General features: G+C 43.3%; 2 non-coding genes across 2 annotated transcripts; one reads left to right on the top strand and one right to left on the bottom strand.

Annotated features, from left to right (window-relative positions):
- Positions 1-257: 257 nt before the first annotated feature.
- Positions 258-359, top strand: LOC114628734. Its single transcript, XR_003712528.1, has one exon. It is a non-coding gene; the product is annotated as a U6 spliceosomal RNA (small nuclear RNA).
- A 4,328-nt stretch (positions 360-4,687) lies between these two features.
- LOC114628712 lies at positions 4,688-4,817 on the bottom strand. The gene has a single exon (XR_003712522.1). It is a non-coding gene; the product is annotated as a small nucleolar RNA SNORA17 (small nucleolar RNA).
- Between the last annotated feature and the right edge of the window lie 1,454 nt (positions 4,818-6,271).

Genomic DNA, 6,271 nt, shown 5'->3' with positions numbered 1-6,271 from the left:
ATGTCTACAGTCCCAGCTACTCAAGTGTCTGAGGCCAGTGCTCCAGGCCAGAAGCTGGAGCTCAACCAGGGCAACAACCAGACAACGCGCACTATAGAACATGTGAACAGTTGTGAAGCAGACAAGTATAAACTGTAAACATTAAGACACATGAACCATATGTTTATAAAACATATAAACTGTAAAATACATAAAACTGTGAAATACTATTCCAACTCCTGAGCCTTAGGAACTGGAGGTTTAAAAAGAGCTCCCGGGTGTTTGGCTCAGCAGCACACACACTAAAATTGAACTGATACAGAGATTAGCAGGCCCTGTGCACGGATGACATACAAATTCATAAAACGTTCCACATTTTATTTTAAGGGAAAAAAAAAAGCTCATGAACAGAAGGCTCTATATGTTGAAGAGGTCAATTCCCTGTAGTTAACCTGTGGGTTTGTGCAATTTCAGTGTAAAAAAAATTCATAGCAGGTTCTAGCATGTTCACGCCTTCATGTATCATCATAATTAAGAAGCTGGTTCTGAAGTTTAACTGAAAATATAAAATAGCAGCGAATAAGTCTCAGAAAAGAACAAAAACGACAACGATTTACTCCACTAGATAACTTGGCATGGAGGCAATACAGAGTTAGAGCAAACACAACACATGAACTGGTGCGAAACAGAGACTGGAAGCATCCACACACAAATCACATATAGAGATGTCTTTCACGAGGATGGTAGCCCCACAAAGAGACGGGAGAAAGACTTACCTTTTAGTTTGTTTCAGTGCTGGAGACTGAACCCAAGGCCTTGTATAGTGGACCTCTTGCTACAGCCAACACACACACACACACACACACACACACACACACAGAGAGATGTGCATACACACAGCATTCCAAGAGGATTTAGAAGCAAATTGGAGAAGATTGGTGTTGTTTTAAATGGTAATTTAGAAAAGAAAACATATTCATGGCCTTAAGAAATGGAAATAAATAAGATATAAATTGATTAATAAAAGATTGACTGGGTCAACTATATTAGAAGTTGTGTTTATCAAAGGCATTTAGTAAAGTCAAAGTAGATGCCACAAACTAAGAGATGAAATTTAATGTGTGTGTGTGTGCGTGTGTAGGAGTGTGTATGTGTGTGTGTGTAAAACTGATGAAACAAGTAAGGAAAAAATGATCTCAATTCTAACGCTCAAAAACTTTGAATAAATATTTTACTACAAGGATATGTAAATGGTCTATAAATATTAAAAATAGAATAATCAGTAATCAGGGAAATCATAATTAAAACCACAATGAGAGAAAACCACACGCTCATCTAAAGGGCAGAAGTGAGAAAGAAGGAAAGACAGCCCACACAGGGTTAGTGTGGATATAGAGTAGCCATTGGTGGTAAGGGAAGGAAAATCAGCACAATTACAACGTAAATGCTGGAATTATTTTCTAAAACTAAATGCACATGTATCCTCTTATCCAGAAAATGTTGCTTTAGGCACACGGCCAGTGGGAATTATATGCACATGTTCTAAAAAAAGGCAAAAGAATGTTTGTAACTGTATTTTTTGTAACTGTCACCGTCTAAAACAACTCAGATGCTATCCACACAGAATAAATAAATTTTAATCTATTTACACAACGGAAAAGTGTAAAGGAATGGAAAATGTTACACAAACCCCACAGACAGCTTTCATTAGTACAGTGCTCAGCAAAGAGAGCCACACCCTCCCTGCCCCCAAGCAAAATAAATATTACTCTTTTATTAATTTTAAAGCAGACAAAACTAGCTTATGGTTTTAGAAGTTCCTAATAAGTGGGGTTTCTGGGGTATAGGCAGTGTTTGGTGCTTCTTATAAGTAGTTCTTATATGGGTGCAATTATTTGTGAGTAGTCAGGGAGCTGGATATTTATGGTACATTTTTCTGTATGCATACTGTTCTTTGTTTTGTTTTGTTTTGTTTTGTTTTGTTTTGTTTTGTTTTGTTTTTTGAGACAGAGTTTCTCTGTGTAGCCCTGGCTGTTCTGGAACTCACTCTGTAGACCAGGCTGACCTCGAACTCAGAAATCCGCCTGCTTCTGCCTCCCAAGTGCTGGGATTAAAGGTGTGCGCCACCACTGCCTGGCCGCATACTATTCTTATATGTCAAAAATGATGAAAAGTTAGACTGAAGAGATGGCTCAGTGGTTAAGAGCGCTGGCTGCAATTCCAGAGGCCCCCGGTTCAGTTCCCAGCACCCACATGGCAGCTCACAGTCACCAGTAACTCCCGCTGCAGGGATCTCTTTTGCTCTCCAGTAGCAGCTTGAATGTGGTTCACTGATATATCTGCAGGCAAAAATAAATAAATAAATAAAAACATAAATAATTAAAAATGTAAACAATCAAGTGTTCCAAGGTATACCTTTGTTTCTGAACTCGGTGATTCTGAAGCTGCATGGAGTTTTCCTACAAATTATGTGGTAATTTTAGATACATATAGATACAAATAGATACATATTGAAATACTCCTTTTAAAATTAATATACTTTATTTTTAGAACTCTTTTAGGCTTACAGGTGAATTGAATAGGAAAATATTCTCATATGTGCCTTCATCTCTATCACAAACATACAAGCACATGCCTCCCTGGCCTCTAGCATCATTACTGGGATATAATTTGTTACAAGGGCTGAGGGATACTGAGACATTATTACTCATTACAGGCCACAGTTGACACTGGGATTTACTCAAGTTTGTTGATTATGTTTAAATGCCCAATAAATATAAAATTAGAAAAATCTCATTGTAGTTTGATAGTTTTAATTAAAGCCACAATGAGACACTACCATATTCCTACCAAACAGGCAAAAATGGGAAAGATCAGCCATACCAGTATTAGTGTGGCCAGTATAGAACAGACTGCGACTTTTATCCTGCTAGTGGGAGTGTGAGTTGGAACCACTACCATGGGACCCAGTCTTGTTGCATTCTATGGCTCTTAGCAGGAGTATAATGATAGGTATCCATCACTGGAGTCGGACAAGTTGTTCTAAGTTGATCTTGGTTCCTCAGCTTTGTCCAGTTTCTATAGTGGTTATTCACTTCCGTCACTGATTGGGGTTTTGTTGTTTTTACTTTTTATTGGTTCTTATGGATTTCACATTGTGCACCCCAATCCCCTTACAATCTCCCCAACCCCCAAACAGAGAGAAAAATCTCATTGTGGAAGCCACAGTGTGTCACAGTGTGTTCCACAATACACCCTCTTGTTCACACTTCTTTGCTTGCAGATGTTTCTTTCAATGACTTGTTGGTCTGGTACGAGGCCTCTGGCTTCTGCTACTCTATCAATACAGGAGCCTCACTGGGATTCCTCTCAGATATCCTGTTGTTGCCCTGTGTCATAGAGATCCTTTAGTTTGGGGGTCTGTAGGACAAAGTCCTTCATGAATTCCAGCATTTCATGGATGGGGTAGATGTTAGGGTGAGTCAATTCAAATCCCTGGATCTGTGCCTGAGCAGTATCTGAGCTGGTCAGCCCACTGGCTCTCTCGCTCTTGTGTCTTCAAGGCTGGCTCACCAGCAATCCCTGCAACCAGGACCAGTTCTACCCTGCTGCCCAGGCGAGGTGCAGGGCTCGCTCTTCCAAGTGCCGAAGCTGGTGAGGGACATGGCCAATTCCCCCACTCTTATGAACCTGGGGCCAGCTCTCCTGCCTGCCATAGGTGACAAGGGGTAAGAGGGGGAGGCATCTCTCCCTAGCCCATGTCACCACATGACAAACAAATGGCAAGGCCAGCTCTCCCCTGCTTGCACCCCTGGGACCAGCTCATCCAAACCTCTGCCACCAGGGTCAGCTCCACTGTGCTGCTCAGGCAAGGTGCAGGGCCCACTCTCCTGAGTGCTGCAGTTGGTGAGGGGCAGGGCCGACTCTCCTACTCTCCTGATCCCAGGGCCAGGTCTGCAGGTGGTGAGGAGAGAGGGGGGAGGGGAGAACCCTCGTCCAAGCCACCACATGTGGGACAAGAAGTAGAGACAGGTCTCCCATTGCTGCAGGACCAGGGACCCAGATGTGGCCCCTGGTGGCAGCACAGGACATGGTCCCAGGTGGCATCACCAGCTACTCACACCAGGCTGTTCCTCACTACCCTTGAGTCTCCAGTTCAGTCTCTCTTCACGGTGCCCACATCCTTCTGCTTCTCATTCTCTTCCATTTCTCCACCACTTACTTGCTCCTCTTAGTGCTGCCCAAAGTCCTGAGTGTCTGGAGGTTGTCTCAGGGGTGGTCTCAGGAGTACTGTGTCCTACCCATGCATTACTGCTCTGGGCAGAGGTCAAATCAGGCATGACCTGCCCCCCATCCCCAGTCCTGAACTTTACTGGACGGTCACCCAAACCACACAAGTGGCCTCATGCAAGGGTTGTCTATCTCAGGCTCACTCCCACCTATCTTAGGCTCACTCCCACCTATCTCAGGCTCATTCCCACCTATCTCAGGCTCACTCCCACCTATCTCAGGCTCATTCACACCTATCTCAGGCTCATTTCCACCTATCTCAGGATCACTTCCATCTATCTCAGGCCCACTCCCACCTATCTCAGGCTCACTCCTGCCTGGGCCCTAGGGGGTCCCAATTGGGGTTCTTCTAGTCCCTGGCTTGCTCCCAATTCTGGAAGCCCACCCTGTCCTGCCTGGTGCTGACCACCAGGTCATCTCAGGCTCACTATTAATCATTCAGATGTTCATGGGTCAGAACTTTGAGTGTAGACATAGCCTCTCTCCTCTCTGCCATGTACTGAGGTACATATGACACTGCAGCCACCTGTAACCCTTCTAGGGGTAGGGGCATTACTGGTTGTTGGTTTTATCATCTCTATTGCCATAGCTAAGTGTTTCCTGGAGATGCTGTGACTTTCTTATGCCGTTAGTTAATGGTATAAAGGAAATAGCAGGTATGTAAGAAACTTAGGGCCAAGTAGTTGGGATGATAGTTTCCAGGTCTAACATTTCAGAGCTAACTTCCACTTGTCTTTGCTGGTTGGAAAGATGTGCTAATGCTCTCAGGAATGTTTGAGGGAACACTGTCATGGGTCACGCTGACCAATCTCCCACATTCAGGCTTATGTGAATCGTGTGTTGGTTCTGAATCAGCACATGCTCAGGACAAGGATGCGCCAGCTCCTGTTCCTGGCTCAGTCATCTCACGAGGCTCGACACACTTTTCTCTGTGAGCCCTGACTACAGAACCTCCACAGAGAGGGTTGATCTCTGGCTCCTTCCACTGCATTCCTGAAGATGACATCTCAGAGATGACTAACATGCTGACAGGAAAGGTAGACAGCTGCTCTTTCCTGCCCAAAAGGAACAGGTCAGGATGGCTTCTGGTAAATGTTCAAGACTACAGGGGAAGTTCTAAGACTACATTTTGGCCCTTAAGAGTGAACTTCGGTGGACATGTTCCCCCTAAGCACTGACGAGAGAGTAACTAGCTCACTTTTTAGTTATTGAACGTAACAACTTTGGGCCCCATCCTTACTACAAGGGGAAAAGAACAGTCCAAAGCTGTTACGAGTTTACCAATATTTTAAACTGAACATATGAAAGTTACATAGCCTCCTGGTGGTTGCCCAGTTCACAATGTCGGAAAGCCGTCACAACAGCTTTGAGCTGCTTTTGATAATGTTGTTGACTTTATATTACATCAAAGCATTGGGAAGGGCTAGATTCATGCTAGGTTTGGTGAAGTTTCTTTATCAAAATATTATTGAAACAATAAAATTGTGAGGGAGATTACTTAGAACACGAAGAAAATAAAATCTTTGAACAGTCCAACGTCCATTTTCATGTCTGTACTGACAGTGATAAGGACTCTCTCCGATGTTCTTCCAAGATCTTCAACTAAGCCATGAGCATAAAAGCTGAATTTCGTTATGGCAAAATGGACACGAATGCTTCACACACGTTAACTCTGTTTTTTCCAGCTCTTCCTCCTGAAGCTCAGAGAAGTCTCTCTCTTCTGTATTATTCATCGATGTTCTTATTAGAGATTCCATCCATCGGATGACAAGCTTTATTTTATCATAGAAAATATATAGAATGACCCTTCTTTTCTCAAAATATAGTTATCCAACAGTTTGTCATAACCTGCAGGTTTAAGAGAAGAGGAAACCCCCACTCTGACCGAGTCAGATCTACTCTCTTTCCGAAGGGCCCTTGGTTTGATACATTTAGGTCCTGAGAGCTACATAAATAAAGGATGGGAGCAGAATGCTCATCTGTGGATTTACAGAATTTTTAT

This window comes from Grammomys surdaster, unplaced genomic scaffold (genome assembly GCF_004785775.1).
Source record: "Grammomys surdaster isolate TR1022 unplaced genomic scaffold, NIH_TR_1.0 66, whole genome shotgun sequence".
NCBI lineage: Eukaryota > Metazoa > Chordata > Mammalia > Rodentia > Muridae > Grammomys > Grammomys surdaster.
The sequence above is the reverse complement of the archived record's forward strand: the minus strand, read 5'-3'. Positions and strand labels throughout refer to the sequence as shown.